At 52.0% G+C, this 17,150-nt stretch overlaps 1 protein-coding gene across 2 annotated transcripts in view; it reads right to left on the bottom strand.

The window, feature by feature from the left end:
* The window catches only part of ADGRA2 (adhesion G protein-coupled receptor A2), a 102,855-nt gene that overhangs the window by 25,311 nt on the left and 60,394 nt on the right, over positions 1–17,150 (bottom strand). The window lies entirely within an intron of this gene.

Consider the following 17,150-nt stretch of genomic DNA (forward strand, 5'->3'; position numbering starts at 1 on the left):
TCCTCCCAGGAGGGGGAAGAAGAAATCCTGGCCCAGGCGGATCCCGCGCCATGCAGGATGGGCAGGTCTGAGAGAGTCAACAGGGTTGAAATAACCTGGACTCCTCTGGTGCCTCTTTCTACAGCCAGCCCCATTCTCCAGCGTGGGCATCAGGACCCTCGCGGCTCCACTGCACCGCACGAGGAGCCTGCAAGCCATTCACAGGCAGCCTGCCGGGTGCAGCAGAGCACCTACCGCCTTCCCACCCGCAGCGGGCAGCTGCAAGCAAACACTGTAACTTGGCTCCTCGACAGCAAACTGCCCCGAACTGCAGCAGCATGGGCCCCGGCCTGGCAAGGCGCATAAACCTCTTGGGGACACAGCCACATGGGGGGAAGGGCCAGGAAGCGCGAGGCTTAACGCGGGGTTTGCAAAGTGCTTTGAGATCCTGCAGGGCTGGGGCAGCAGAAAGGGACCCTATTGTTGTCCCTGCTGCGGGTTTGGATTCCCCAGCCAATCAGAGCCAGGAGTTGCCAGGGCTGAGACATGCTGGGCAGGAACCTCATTAGCAGCTTTCAGTTCAATCTCTCTCTAATTATCTCTCAGAAGGGAACAGGGAGCGAGGCTGGAAAGTGTTACAGCTCCCTGCTGGGCGGCTGGTTGGAAGGAGGGGAAGATGCCAGGCCTCTCTCTGTGCTCACGAGCGCTCGCAGACTTGGCAGCGGACAAGGGTCTGCCCAGCAGCCCCTCATTGGCTGAGCTTGCCATGTGTGCGTGTTCGGTGTCCCCATGTGTTCAACAGTCCAGGGCGTCCTTCCAGACAGGTGGCGGAACGTGCATCCCAGGACGAGCTGACGGTTCGCCACGTCCCCAGAGCCAGCGTGCAGTGTCGCCGGGAGCCCATGGGGCTCCATTCCACGCTGCTTGTCCTACTCCGCTGAGTGACTGAGAAACCCCAAGAGCCAGGAGCAGCAAAACGTGGCCAGGGTGCTGTCATGGAAGTGATGTCAGGACTGTATAGGATCCCACAGAGGATGGCACCCTTCCTCCTGGACGCGGGAGGCACCCTCCACAATCCTGGAGCAGAACCAGCATGCCCCATTCAGGGACATTCCCATGAGTGGGGAGATAAGTTGGAGGAGCAAGGCTGGATCCAGATCCAAGCACACCTAGGGTTTGGTGGGCTCAGGGTGGGTCCTTCTCTAACAATGTCAGATTGAATCAGCAGTGCAGCCACCATGGAGTTTCAGCATATTCCTTTCCATGCGTGCTGGCAACAATCCAAGTCTCTGCCTGTAACTGCAGATCAACAATTCACACCCCTTTGCTTTTACACATGGGGACTGATTTATTACCCGTAGGCCATCCCCCAGGAACCCAGCCTGGCAGAGGCAGACATTGGATAGGGGAGGTGATGCCTGGGTCAGTTGCCTAAGCCCCAGAGGTTGCTTTCCCATTAAACCCTGCTTCAAAGAGTCCTTGGAGCTGCCCGGGGTCGGTTATGGTTCTGCAGCCTGTTAAGAACCCTTGGATTTTAGATTTCTCTTTGCTCTCTAGCCCTAGGCCCCTCCCTGCTCAGAAACGACTGCTTCTCCTCCCTGCTCTCTGCTTAGACAACTACATGGGAGAGACGCACACTCCAGCCCACCCAATGTGCGCCTGGTGGGTTGGCTGCAGCACGGCCTGCTCCATCTGCACGGCGCTAAAGAGGACAGCAAAGGTAAAGCCACCCTGGGAAAACTCACCTGCATTTTTGTGCAAGGCCCCTCCTGGACAACGCCAGCAATGTCTCAGCTAAGAGTCTATGGGCTGAATCCCACAGCAGGCCAGCTGCTGCTGAAGATGTGCCTGCCTAGCTCGATATGGCCAGAAACTGGCTACGAGTCTTTTGTCACTGGCACCATTTAACATTGGTTCATATGGACATATATATGCGTGAGCACGCTGCATACAAGTATAATTTTAATCGTCCTTTAAATGATCCTTTTAAAAACTGCTATGTGCTTGCACTAGGGGTACTCAGTAACAACACTTAGCTAGAAAGTGCTTTACTCAAAACTGGGCAAGTATCACTACTTCCTGTCTACAAAGTGGGAAACTGAGGCGCGGGGCAATTAAGGCCAAAGAAGGTCTCAGCCCCAAGTCTAGGCCAGAGTTTCAAAACTACCCAGGACCCCACCGCTCCTGCTGTGATTCTCACGTCCATATTTTCAAAAGAACTCAGCACTCAACATACTGAACAGAGTAGAAAAACAGGCCATAAGTGACTTGCCCAACGTCACAGCCCTTCACCGCCTCCTTCCCACCAGGGAGCCTTCTCTAGCGTGCTCCCCACGCACACATGGGCTCGGAGAAGGGAATGTCTTTCTGAGCCAGGGAATGTCAACAGAAGGAAACAGTTTAATCCCCTGTGCTCTGAAACTGGGGCCTTCCATATGCCACCTGGAGAACACTACCAGGCTAGCTCCATACCCCAGCATTCAGAGCCGTGCTGTGCCCCACAGACACTCCCCACTGCCCTCGTAGTGAGATGGGCCTGGGGCCTTCAGTAACATGAAGCTGTCAACCACCTATTTGTACCAAATCTGTTTGCCACAGTTGCAGGGAAAGGGGGCTGTCCCTTCTGCACCAGGGGTCCCATTTCCTGCCCTGAGCCCTCTCAGAGTAACCTTACCGGACGGATCACATTTCCCATAATTGCATAATTTATGTCCCATGAGAATCCTGCAGTCTCTCTGCTCCCTCTCCCCTCCCCGGCAGCCCTCTAACGACCCCAAGTCTCGAGGCCCAAATGGTGCATCGGAAACATTCCACACAGCTTTGCCCCTCCGCCCCTGAATCCAGAGCTCTGGCCAAGCCACCAATTCGGGTAATTCTATCCTACCTATGGAACTTCTTCTGCAGTGTCAGCTGGATACGGGATCCTTCTTCCCCTCCCGTCCTGTGCTAATGCCTAGCTTGTGTGTTGTTATATCAGTGGCTGTGTTCTACCCAAGAAGCAGCTGCATGCCAGTGACGCAGTTTCCGTAGCTTGTTTTGAGATGGAGGGCACGATAGAGACTCATGAGTCTCTTGTTACTGCCACCAGGCTGGAGAGGGGAGAAATTCCTTGAGGAGACTCCAGTTTGAAGCAGCTACCCTGTTGCAGAGGAAGAGACCCTGCTGCTTACCCCCATGGACCATGCGGACACGGGACATGCATTTTGTTGGTCCCCAGAACCCAAACCTGCCCAAGTAGTTTAGCTTTAACGGGTTGAACCAGTTTCCATTTTACTGCCTCTTCCATTAAACTTCTGCCCACCTCAGCTTACAAACATCCCTCTGCCTCCAGACTTTGCCTGGCGGGCCCCTGAGTGGAGACATCTCTGCTCTCCGGCCTGGGGAGACAGCCAGGGAGAAAACGACGCTTTATTCCCATTACAACCAACCTCACGCCTGGAGAATTCACTCGAGTAAACTGGACTGCGAGCCCCCCTGACCCAGGGCCAGCACAGACACGCTCTTCCCAGCAAGGGGAGGGAAATCGGACACCCTGCCTGCTGCCACTGGCTGCCCGGCAGAGAGCAGCCAAAAGAAACTCTGCACAACTCCCTCAGCAGCACCATTCGGCCCTCTGGAGAGGCTGGGAAGTTCTTCAGCCAGGACGGCTCTGGAGCTGTGCTAATGACGCATCTGGTGCATCCCACCTAGCACCGCAGACGGGCTGGGAAAATCCCCTGGTCTGGCCCCAATGCCGCTGCTTCAGAGACACTGTCACCTCCTCCCAGCATGCACTGAGAAATGCGTACCTCTCTCCACGCTGTACTACTGGGACCAGACCCTGTGCCCCTCCTGCCCCCTAGGAATCCCCCGTGGTGCAGGCAGTGCCTCAAAGCATCTCCTGCCCCTCACTCTGACCGAGCACCCAGCCCATCTTTGGGGTCAGCAGACAGACCCTTTCCATGTCCCAGGCAGTGAGGGTCCAGAGCGCAGGGCACTGAATGGAGACTCAGGAGACCTGGGCTGTGTTCCCAGCTCCGCTACTGATCTGCTGGGTGACCTTGGCCAAGTTACTTCCCTTCTCAGTGCCTCTGGCTCCCCTCCCACTCTCTGCCTGTCTTTTCTCTGCAGATGATAGGCTCTTTGGGGCAAGGGCTGCATGGACAATGCCTCACATCTCCAGCCCCAATCCCAGTTGGGCCTCTTGGTGCTCTGCCGTACAGGTAAGTAAATAATAATCTCCTTGTCCGGGGGCACTGACAGTGATGAATCGCCAGCGTCAGTCTCCAGCTGCAATCGTCTTTCACAAACACCGGTTCCTTGGCCGAGGAAAGGAAGAGAAAGTTAAAAGAAGAGTTCCGTAAAGCGCGATCGGAACTGAGCTAAACACTGCCAGGAGCCAGCCCCCTCTCATGGGGCACTTGACGCCCGGGGCACCATCTCTCATCTCTCTTGAACGCCCGGGGCACCGTCCCAGCATTTCTCCCAAGTCACCGTCTCTGTTCTGCTGGCCATTTCTATTTTGATTGATTGATTGATGCTCTTCATTAGCATGCTGGACATTGCGTCATCCCTTTACTCAACACCCTCCTACCAAGGCTCCAGGGGTCACCATGGACAAGCAACTGAGTGTGAGCAACCAGCCCGATGCCGCGGCTAACAGGGCTTGTGCGATCCCTGGACGTATAAAAAGAAGGGCGCGGTGAGCAGGGAAGTGATTTTACCTCTGCACACGGCGGTGGCGAGACCAATATGGTGCCCAGGTCTCGTGCCCACGTTTTTAAAAAGATGCTGAAAATTGGAGAGAGTGCAGCCAAGAGCCACAAAATCGAGTCGAGGGCTGGAGAAAATGGAGAAGACGGAGAGGTGACTTGACTTCAGTGTCCAAGCACCTTCATGAGGAGAAAATCCTGACTACAAAGAGCTCTTTGATCTAGCAGAAAGAGGAACAACAAGACCCAATGACAGGACGCTGAAGCCAGACAAATTTATATGAGAAATTAGGCACACATTTTTTAACAGTGAGGTTGATTAGCCATTGGAAGTGGTGGATTCTCTCTCTCTTGATCTCATCAAACCAAGACTGGCTGCCTTTCTGGTGATCTGCTTCAGCCAAACACAACTTACTGGACTCAATACAGGGGTAACTGCCTGGGTGGAATTTAATGGCCTGTGACATACAGGAGGTCAGGCTGCAACTCGATGAATCTATGGTTACTAGGACTCTGGCTTCTTTGTACCACAGCCAGAAGGTGAAATCTCTCTCACCCAGGCCACTAGTCATCATCCCTCTGGAGCCAAGAAATGTTGAGTCTAGTGAGATCCGAGGGCCCAAGTCACCCTGGATACGATCCCGCTCCTCCCTGATATGCACAGTGCCAGAGCACATCCTGGTTCTGCCTTTCCCCACAGCTGAGCTCTTCCTCTGCAGATGGAACGTGCTTCTTGTCCTGCAACCTCCCTCCACTGCTGGAACCGGAATAACCACTGGCCTTGGCAATCATTTCAAAAAAATAAAAGAGAGAGACCCAAGTCCATAAAACTAATAAACCAATAGAAATGTCCTGAGGAACCGAGACAAGAGGAGCCTCTTAGTAATGAGGCTGGATGAGTTCTGTGGTTTCAACTGTGGGGAGCCAAGAAAAGGGTTTTATTTAATTGCAGTGAGATAAGGAACAAGTCAAAGCAAAGGAAGCAGCTAACAAAGGAGCCAGTGTTGAGGGCCCTGTGCCTTGCTCAACCTATGCTGGGTAACCAGGGAATACATTGTGCTTCGGGGCTCATACCCCTTTACCACACCTGGTCTCTCCTGCTGGTTTCCCCGTAGAAGCCTCAGACCCCAGGACACTCAGTGAGGGAGGGAACAGGGGTATTCCCAGTGCGGCTTCCATCTTGCAGGCATAGTGCAGTGAGTGTCTGGTTCTGGGAGGGCTCTGGTACCTGCAGCTCTCTCTGGTTTCAAGAGGATCTCTCCAAATAGGCCCTATCCTGGGAGAGGCAAGGCAATCGCAGGGGAACCACCAAGTCAGCAGTGGGGTATCAGGGCTGGCCTTGCTCCAGATGGAGTCAGTAGGGGTTTAGAAGGAGCAGGCCCCTTGACTGCAAGCTCTGCTGGGTAGGGAACCTGTGCTGGGCACAGTCTGTTTAGCACCACGTGCTCTTACAGTGACATACGTACATACATAGGGTGAGTTACCCAGTAAACACAAGCTCCTGCCTACGGCAGATTCACACCTTTGGAGCACAGGGTCAGGATTTGACTTGAGCTGACCTAGACCCAATGTACCTAGCAACTCCCCAGCTCCACTGAGCAGGGTCAGCACAACCACCAAGGGGAGAAGGAAACACTCTTTCGCAGGGTCTCTGGAATTAGATGTCATATTACATGGAGCATCGAACAATTGGCCTACAAATTAATCGGGGGCTCATTTTAGAGGGTGCATCGTTCACAGTATCTAGAGACACACACAGATTTTAAGGCCAAAAGGGACCATTTGTATCATCTAGTCTGACCTCCTGCCTAATGCAGGCCAGAGAGCCTCACGCAGCCATCCTCGCGTCCAGCCCATAACCTGTGGGTGAGCCAGCCATGTAGGCAAAGTGCTTTTTGTCCCACAAATATTCAGAACAAGCAGGCTGCAAAGGTCCCGTTAAAAGGCAAATCGTGTCACATGCTGAAGTGTGAAGCCACTCTGTGATATTCTCCTGCCTGCTGGATAAATCTATTTCTTAGGCACTAGCTCTGGAGAGGGAAAAGGCAGAAGATTCGCAAAGACTACAACAGAAAATTCCTGCCTATGGGCCAAGTTGTTTCTGGAGATGCCTTATCCCAGGCACCAGAGGCATGTGATAACAGCACACAGCCATTGTCAACACGCTCTCAAAAGGCCTTTGTTCTTCGCCAAGCTTGGAGGAAACTCATTCGGTTTATTAGCTTGATTGTAGCATGTATCTAATCACAGCTGCAGAGCAATAGCAGGCTTGCGCCAAAGTCGAAGACTGAGGGATACGCATACAGCAGTGAAGAGGGCAACCCGCGCCCCCCCCCCCCCCACACACACACCCCCTCAGACACGGGCATGGAAAGATTAAATTACGATCAGTAAATGTCCGTGTCAATTTCTCTTTCCAGTGCCACCCAAGTAACTACAAAGCCGTCTTCCTCATTAATAACCAGCTTTTACTGAGAGGGGAAATCAAACACACATGCAGCTGGCCTTAAAGACAGCACAGAGCTGGTAATACAAGCCCAGCTCGGACCCTGAGTATGGACTCTGCCCTCTAGCCACCTCTGAAGCCCATGCTGCACTGTCTTCACTAGTCCTGTTACCTGCAGTAGCTGGATTCCAGCTAGCTCCGGATTCCAGCTAACCCGTGCACAACTTCGGCTGTGTAGACAGAGCCAAAAGAGAAGTAAGGGAGGGAAGGGCTGCGGCCAGGAGAAAGGGCGATCCCAAATGCCACGAGGAAATGGCTCCTTTACCAAAGCTCGGCAAGCTGAATTTATGGTGCAGCGCCGTCTCAGCACATCCGGCAGGGCTGCTGGGGAACTGTTTAAGGAGCTGAAGCACTCGGAAGAAGGAATAAAATCCAGATTTTATCAGTAGGTATTTTTCCTACTTCAAAAACAAAACAAAAAAAAAAACAAAATAAAATAAACCCTTAAAATGTGAAGGGGTGGAGGTGGGGGACCCTGACTCCAACCCTTCCAGCCAAAGCGAGCAGGAAGCAGACATCTCTGAAGGGCTTTTGTTTCCTCCCCAGGCTGATAATTCCCTTTAACCTCTCGGGTCTGGAAGCAGCATTTTTCCAAGCTCTCAGCTGCTGTGAGCTGGGGAGGGCAAAGTTAAGGGGGGAGTGGACGTGCTGCTTGTTTTTTCTGCTGGGATCTCAAACGGAGGCCACCCCCTCTGCATATACAGCAATCTCCTGGGCTGTGCTCTTGCCCCTCTCGTCAACCGGCTACGATATGGGGAAGTGCCCCCTGCTATATTCCTGCTGGGACATAATGCCAGCTTACAGTCTGTCCACCCCAAGAGTTTACAGAGCATTAACAGGCAGTTCCAACATTCCTGTCCTCTTCCTCTTCGCTGCCTGTCCAATTACCGGATGGTGTTGTGGTGGGCTCTTACGCAGGCTGCCATGTGTCACCCTAGAGGTGGCTGCATTCAAGTAGAGAATGGGGCAGGAGACGAGTGCGACCTTTTTGTTGTTTTGTTTTACGATAAAGTTAATCAAACTTTTTCAAACTTCAAACAGGATCCATTTTGCTCCTAAGTTTATCTAGATGGGCAAGAGAACAAACCACACCATCTGCCCTTCTCTAGCATTTTCCCTCCAGGATCTCAAAGTGCCAGGCCAGCCTCAGAGCCTCCTTGAAACGTTTGGTGTCATTTCCCCCCATTTTACAGATAGGGAAGCTGAGGCAGAGAGAGAAGGGGAAGGGGATCTCTGGGGGGCATTGCTGGGAAATAGACCCAGAAGCAGAAAGGTTGAGTTTGTTTTGGCTTTTGGGAGTACCACATTTTGGATTTAAGCCGTGACCTAATGCAACAAGATACTCAAAGGAACCACCTTGTGAAAGCAGCCAGGACCTCCTATCACCCTGGTGGGGAGATCTGGTCACAGACAAGGAGTTCGGACTGCAGCCCCAAACTACTCCTGCCGCAGTGACCACCTAGCACATAACAAATGCTGCTGGCCACACAGAGAGCCGCTGCTAAGCCAGACGTAAGAAGCAGCAGACACAGAGGGTCTAGAGATCAACCACACAGTATTATGGGGGCAGACGGGTGCCGTTGTGAAGCAGGTGGTGTGTCAGGACAGACCTCAAGAGCACTGGTTAGAGGTGCTAAGTGCCCTCTTCCTTGCGCCTGACTCTCTGGCCTCGAGCACACGACAGGAAACTTCTCTAGTGTAAGTGGAAACATTCACCTGGAGCAGAGTACACCCGCGTGCGACAGAGCGGGAGCTCCTGGCGGAGTGGTGACAAGGGGGAAAAGCTCCCCCACAGTATACCTGCTCATACGAGTCAGTTAGCATGTGAGGGCCAGTGTGCCTGGCAGTGCGAATACTGCAATGGGATAATCAAGGCACAGTCTTACTCTCCACCCGAGTTTCCCACCCCTAATTCAGGGCTTCTCAGCTTTTCCCAGACCATGGCCCCATCTTACAAGAGAAAATGAGTCTCCCATCGGGGCACACACACGCACGCGCGCACACACACACACACACACACTCTCTCTCTCTCGTTCCCCCCCGCCCCCTCTCCCCAAGGACAGAGCCTTGGGTGGGCTCTGTACAGTCTTGAGGACAATTGTCTAGTTGTTTTAAACAGCATCAAGGCTTACTTTTTGGTTAGACCATAAAAACGTCCCGCCTGGAATGCAGCTATCTTGCTTCGGATTCCAGGAGAGCAAATTTTGATGGTGATTTTTGTTTTTATAATGGGGGCATCCATTTCGTAGGGCCAGAGACCCAAGAACTCAGTTAACACAGGGGCTCCCAATCACGCCCCTGATGACTATGATGACCTGAGCGGAATCAGAATCAGAGAGGATCGCAAGGCCCGATGTAAAGAGCTGCACAGGCCAAGCCATTTGCAGCACACAAGCGTGAGGGGTTCTACAAAATCCAGCAACTATGCTACGTATTCCTGAGTGCCATCTACTGGCACCTTGTCTATTAACTAACTATTGACATACACACAATATAGTGCAGTCCTGTAACAGGCAAAAGTCTCCATATCTCGTTAGCAAACATAACACAGAGGGTTGGATTGCTTTGGGTAACTGAAGACGCCGTGGCACGTTTATTTAGCAACAGTTGGGTCATAAGACCCTGTGCCCTTACCAACCTCCAACGCCGGTAAGAACATTCGGCAGCCCTAAGTTCCCTCTGCCGATTCAGTCAGACACCGTTCTTTGCTTCCTCTTCTATGCCGTTACAGTGTGCCCTCTCAGAGGTGGCTGCCTGTCAGTGGTGAGCTGAGTAATCCTGATAATCCGTTATTCCCTAGGTGGGTTCCTGCGTTTGTAAGTAGTTGTGCAGCCCGGCATGAAAGGCTCGGGATAACCAAAGCACAGTCTTACTCTCCACCCGAGTTTCCCACACCCCTCTGCACAGCAGTTCCTAGAACAGCTAACTCCCAGGTATCGCCAAGCAACGGGCACCCCGCAAGCCACGCATTGCTTGGTGGTTTTGCCATGTACATTGCTAGCCCCTGGCAGTAGTCCTAAGGCCACCAAACCCAGTTCCCTTGGGATTGTAGGCAGCAATTCAATCGCTAGCTACACAGATGTAAAAACAGTGACTTTTCCATGCAGACTCCAGACCCCCTTCCTTTCCAGGGACCTTACTTCCTCAGGTCTGAAGAGGGCCAAGAATCATGGGCCAAAATTCAGATTATGAAAATATTTCATGACGCATCACAGGATGACCTCATCTCTGCACACACTCTGCCCTGCCAACAAAAACAACATAACCCATGTTTGGTTTCCCAAGTTCTTTCCAGAGGAAGCTGGAGTCAAGAGGAGCAGCACCATGAGATCTAGGATTTTTATTAACTCTTGACTGACCACTGCTAAGCATGCCAACTCTATGTAGATTGCAGCAAATCATAAAGGAGATTGCTGCACCGGAAGCAAACTAAAATATCAAATGATACACTGTTCCCTGGAAATAAGGCCTGAATATGCTGTTTCTACCAGGCTGCTGGGTGAAAGGGTGTGCAGTCAGCCTGTTTATCTGGGGATCTAACCCTGTTGCCTAGGCTTGAGTTGACTCATCTGGAAATTACCCCCGATGGTTCCTTGGCATCCTAAATAAAGCAAGCCAGTGGCCCAAGTCCAGCTCCCATTTGACAAGACCATCACAGCTGGCACCAAGTGACCACGCAGAAGGCGACTTCAGCCAAGACACCAAGGATTTGATGGCCATGGAGATGAAGCTCTCTCTCACACACTCTAGGAAGGGCTTCCTGCAGAAAGCAGTGTGTGGGGGAGGTTTGCCCTGCTGCATCTGCTTTGTGGACAAGAGGACAACCTTCATCCTTCAGGGCTGGGAACCTGGCACCTTCCATGAACATGAACATGTGGGTTGAGCAGGAAAAGCCCAGCATACCCAATGCTCCCCATCAGCAAGGTGCCATCACAAAGCCTCGAAGCACACACTCAATTTTAACCACACAGCTAGCCCCATTGAAGTCAGCGGGATTATTCACGTGCTACCCTGACTGTGGCCCTACCAACCAATGAATATGCAAAGAGTCCTACATTTGGCAGGTGAAAACCAACCTAGGAAGGTTTCTCACCATGAGAGCTTTTGAAGAGAATGGGACAAAATGACACTGAATAAGAACAGGCTCAAAAGCTCATCACAGATGCCAGAAGGAAAGCAGCGTTAATGCAGATAAAGCCGCATCCCATACCTATCTGGACAGGGTCAATCTGCTGATTCCACAGGGCTTTTCCACTGGGAAGGCTACTGGAGATGGAGGAAGCACAAAGGAAATGATCAGTGGGATTCTGCTACGTATCAGGGCTCCAAGCAGCTGCTTTGGGCTTGACCATCTCTGTGTACTTTGTCACTTGTCACTTTGCCTGGGGGTCCCCATCTCTCACACAGTTGGCCCCATTCATATTTTCTCCTCGTGCATTTCACACATAACAAGCGGGTGTCAGTGGTACCCAGTCTCACCAATGAACAGGAAACAAACTCTCTTTAATCCCATAATGCTCATTAACCCTTCATTGCCTGAAAGACCATCAATCTTGGGCCAAAGAGGAGGTGGAGGGATGGAGGAGAGGGAGGTCAGAAGGAACGACACTCCACCCAATCGTGCACAGCATTGCAAGAACTAGCTAAGCACAAGACGTGGGTTTTCACCTTCCTCTGAAGCATCAGGCAACAGCCACTGGTAGGGAAAGGAGACTGGACTAGATGGACCAGTGATGTGATCCATCACAGCAGAGCCTTGGGCCCTTGAAACCCTGCACATTCCCTATGGAAATTCACATGGATCTACAAAAGGGGGAATTCTCCCTTTAGTTCATAAAAGGCTCTTCCACGCCCCTGGGCTTCCAACAGTTCACTGGGCAGGCTGGGAAACAGGAGCCCAGCATCCCCTTGCCCCTGCTCACCATTCCTAACCAGACCCACGTCCCGGCTTCAGAAGGGACAGTCGCAGACTGGAGTGTACGTTCAGCTCATGTTTTCCTTCAGGTCTCTCTTCAAAGCTGTCTCCTCTCCCCCCCTTCTTTTAACAGCTGCTGCTCCCTGCTAGTTTTGTCCTGCGTCCATTTAACACTCATCTACTGACAACTCTGTCTGGCATTAAGCGTAGTGCTGGGTGTCCAATCCAAACAGAACAACTGCACTTCAGGAAGGGGAAAAACGCCTCGCAAACGTTGTTCATTGCCTGGCTGTGCGGTCAGCAAACGCTCCAGTTCATGAGTCCCAGGTTAATAGGCACAGAGCATTTGCTCCCTCTCCAAGCCCCTACCTTTTCTTAGCCTCCCTGGGCTTTCGGCTCACTTTTACATGGTCTGGATGAGCACAGAGCAAAGTTCTGACCTTTTTACAGCCTGGCTTTACTAGGTGCAAACAACCAAGTGGAACCGGTAGCACTCCTGAGCTCCGAGCAGCCTGTGCAGTTCAGTAGCTTTCCTGCCAATCTCCACCTTTTCCCTCTGACAGGTTGGGCCCCGGGGGGCCCCGGGGGAGAAAGCGAATCAGAGCTGTCCTCTACCAGCAGCTAAAGAATAGCTGTAATATGGTCACCTTTTGCAAGGTTACAGGCCTGGGTCAGGCAGGGTTTCCTTTGAAACATCCCCTGTTCCAGCCCTTGAGAACGCTGGAAACGCTCATCTCAGAGCGGGATCTTGGCTTGAAGGGTTTCCAGCTGGGAAGGGTTCTTTGCTTTTAAAATTTCCTTAATGATATTATTGGATCTGGGGTGGAAAGTTAGCTACAGGTCAGCAATCGTTACTACTTCCACAGGCTTCTTTCATTGCACACTGGTACATAAGGCTCCTGTCACCCACTGCTCAAGTCTCTAGGGTGGAACACAAGGCATTTTAACAGCACACAGCAGTATTACGCAGTAGTTTAGGACAGGAAATGAATACACTGATCTCAGCCACAGTACCAAGTCCAGCTGAGTCTGCAGGGAGCTGGAATCAAGGTCAGGACATCAGAGTCAACAGCTCTCCTCTTTAAATCAAGTGCGGTGGGAGCATTAATGACCCAAAAGGGGTCACCTTTGTTTTCAGATCAGGCAAAGCGCCCCCTTATGCCACGTTGTGGGCACTTGGTTCAGCACAGAGCGGAAGAGGAAAAATATCTCCAGCTGAGCCAACAACTGGGATTTTTATTTCCTTGTGGGTCACACAGTAATCGAGGATTTACAATGGGACTTTCACCATGGACTTCAAGGGGGAGCAGGCTGGGCGGAGGGCTGCAGCTCAGAAGGAAGAGACGCAGAGGCCCAAGGTGGAGCAGGCTGGGCCTGGAGGTGACAGGGAGGCAGATGCCCAAGATGAAACAGGCTGGGGCTGCTGGTGGTGGGGGAGCAGACGGCACAACCCTTCAAACACAACCAGCCTTCAACCCAAAGGGAGCCTGAGTGACCCAAGGAACCACCTTCCACAGCCATGTGCGGCACTAGGCAGGACCCCTCTGGCCTTGGCTTCTGCCAGCGAGAGCCTGGTCCCCAGTGCAGCAGGCAGGGACAGGTGGAGGCACAGACCGCGCCCCGCAAGCAGCGCCCTGCTCTTGGAAGCCTCTGTTTCGATAAGCTGCAGTTTTCCCTTCTGAAAAATGCTCATCTCTCACTGGGGCTCTGGCTGGGTTTGGGAAACAACATGGCGTGTGAACTGCTTCCCAGTGCTTTCTGAACCCCCATGCATGGTGGAGCTAGGGGAGACGTGCCGCATGCCAAACCCGCCATCTGCATGTTATCAGGGAGGCAAAGAGTTACAGCGAGTGATGCGTGCGTCGACGCTGCCTCCTGTTTGCACCTCTTCACTCAAAACTCATTTCCTCTCCTGCCACCAACTGCTAGGATTCCCAGCCTCTGAGTGCAGAGGCCCTGCACTGCACTGGAGAGAGGAGCCATCGTTCCCACCACCGCCAGGGCAGCGGCCAAGGGAGAACAACTGCAAATGGCAAGCAGGATGGTACCCAGATCTGGGAGCCTTGTGCCTCACAGTGAATCCAGGCGGCATGCCCCTCACTCATTGTCCCTGCACAGGGAACTGCTGCTTCTCTGTATCTGCGAGTCGCATCATTTACAACCATCCCTAAAAACATATACTTCAAAACCACTGACCAGAGACCCCTCCTTGGCCAAGCAGAGGGCACCAATGCACACTGTATCCAGGTGAACAGGGGGTGCTGAAGGAACAGCTCCGGCTCACCTGGCTGCAGGCCGGGTAGGTTCGTCAGTGCAGGCTCTGGGAGCTCAGCAGCCCTGCCCTTAGATCATCTCCCCACCCCACCCCACCCCCTAACACCACATTCCGAAACACAGCCCGAAACCTGGACTCTCCTACGGCCCATCCACATCCCCTGGGATTGGGGAGCTGGGCTGGGACCCTCCCAGGAGCAGGCTTCCCCCTCCTGGCTGGCCTGGGAATCCCTCTCTCACAGCATACAGGAGAGCACCGGCTGCCGGCAAGGGGGGAGGCACATGTATCTAGCCATCAGCATTCCTTGTGATTCCAGACGCGTCACAGAAATTGATGGGCCAGACCAGGGGCCGTCAACTACTATCATCATTGTATTGCCCTTCCATTGGGGTGCCCAGTCAGGGGCCAGGATCCCACTGTACTAGCCCTGTACAAACACAGAACAAAGAGTCCCTGCCCCACAGAGCTTCCAGTCTGGGGAGAGGAGAAGAGAAAACAGACGGACACATGCAGACGGGGAAGCACAGGGAACAGAGAGACAATGCTGGTCAGCACAACGGGCAGTGGTCTCAGAGCACCAGCAGCCTGACTCGTCACGTTTTTTGGAGGCATCGCAGCAAGCGTCCAGTCCCACGTCCTGCCCATGAGCACAGCCAGTACCAGCTGCTGCTAAGCAAGGTGCAAGGCCCTCATAGTGGGCAGTCCCGAAATACCCTGCTCAGGGTGGGCAGGGCTTCCCCAGCAGCTACTGATGAAGCACAAGGGTCTCCGTCCCTCCCTTGCAATAAGGAACATCCAGGTGATGTTCCAGGTGAGAGCAGTCATAAGCTTTAAGGCCTCCCTGCTAGACTCCCTTGGGCAGAACCCTCTCAGGGGCTCTCCTTGAGCACACTTTTTACGAGTCAGCGAAAACCATCTGAAGCTGGAGTTCAGCAGGACGGGTGAACTCTCAGTGAATCCCTTTCAAGCAAGGAGAAATCGCAGTGTGCTCGTCCTGCTTCGGGACAGTTCCTTGGATACAGACCAAAGACTTCCATAGCCTGAATGTAAACAGCCAGAGATAATATAAACTCTCCATTCCGCGCCCCTTCCAAGTTCATCCAGCGTTCCCTTGGGACAGCTGGGTGCCTGGGACTTTAACCCAACATTCCACCACCATAAACAAGCGACAATGGAAGCAGCAGAAGCGAATACCACAGGCTTTATCCCACTCAGCCCCGGCTTCCTGACTTGCTGGGCATGCTAAGGATGCAGACAGGCATTTGGGGTTTTTAAAATACAATACATTATCCTGCTAATGACACAAAGCAGGAACCGGGCTCTAAACTGCATTCGGAGAGAGCTGGGGGAAGGTAAGGAAAGGGCTGAATGCCTCCTGCAGAACTGCTCACCCAGCTGGAGGGAGACCCAGCTGGGGTAAACTGGCACAGTTACTTCGACTTGGACGGGGTAGCTTGATTCACTTCAGTGCAGCTATGACAACAAAAGAGATTCAAGTCCAGGACCTCCACAGTAGCATCCTCCACTTCCAGTTCCACACACAGGGCCACGTAGACAGGCAGACCTGCACTGTCTCTATGCGTGAATGGGACAATGTTGCTCAGAGGAGGGAGTTAGGTTTATTAGGAACTGGGGAACCTTTTGGGAAAGGAGGAGCCTATACAGGTAGGATGAGCTCCACCTAAACCAAAGTGGAACCAGATTCCTGGCTTGTAAAATTAACAAGATCATAGACGAGTTTTTAAACTAAGGGCTGAGGGAAAGCCGACAGGTACGGAGGAGTACAAGGTTCGAACACAGACATCCCTTAGGGGAGGATATTTTTAAAAGGGATCCTAATAAAGAGGAGAGGATAGATGTTGATAAAGTACAGCCAGAAACTGAAGAGAACCAGTCAGTTGAAAAAGAGTCTCATTCAATTACACCACATAAAGACAGACAACAAAATATTGACAAATTTTGTAAGTGCTTGTATACAAATGCTAGAAGTCTAAATACTAAGATGGGGGAACTTGAGTGCCTGGTATTAAATGAGGGTATTGACAGAACAGGCATCACAGACACTTGGGGGAATGAGGATAATCCACGGGACATGGTAATACCAGGATACAAAATATACTGGAATGACAGAGCAGGTCAGGCTGGTGGGGAAGTGGGCACTAGATAGGAAAGAAAGCATAGAGTCAAATATAGCAACAATCTTAAATGAATCAAACTGTACCACAGAATCTCTATAGATAGAAATTCCAGGCTTGAATAAAAAGAATATAGCAGTAGAAATATACTACTGACCACCTGACCAGGATGGTAAGGTGATTGTGAAATGCTCAGGGAGATCAGAGAGGCTACAAAAACAGATAATGGGGGACTTCAATATCCCCATACTGACTGTGAATGTGTCACCAGAGGATGGGATGCAGAGATAAAATTTCTAGGCTCCATTAACGACTGCTTCTTGGAGCAGCTAGTCCTGGAACCCACAAGGAGAGAGGCAAGTCCTGGTTTAGTCCTAAGTGGCATATAGGATCTGGGCCAATAGGTGAATATAGCTGAAACAGTCTGATACTAGGAACCATAGTGTAATTAAATTCAACATCCTTGTAGGGGAGAAAATACCACAGAAACCCACCATAGTAGCACTTACCTTTAAAAAGGTGAACCACACAAAAATGAGGAGACCAGTTAAATGGAAATTAAAAGGAACAGTCACAAAAGTGGAATGCCTGCAAGCTCCATGGAAACTTTCTAAAAACACCTTAATAGCGCTTCATACTAAATGTATAC

The sequence above is a fragment of the Caretta caretta genome, chromosome 26, assembly GCF_965140235.1.
Source record: "Caretta caretta isolate rCarCar2 chromosome 26, rCarCar1.hap1, whole genome shotgun sequence".
Taxonomy (NCBI): Eukaryota; Metazoa; Chordata; order Testudines; family Cheloniidae; genus Caretta; species Caretta caretta.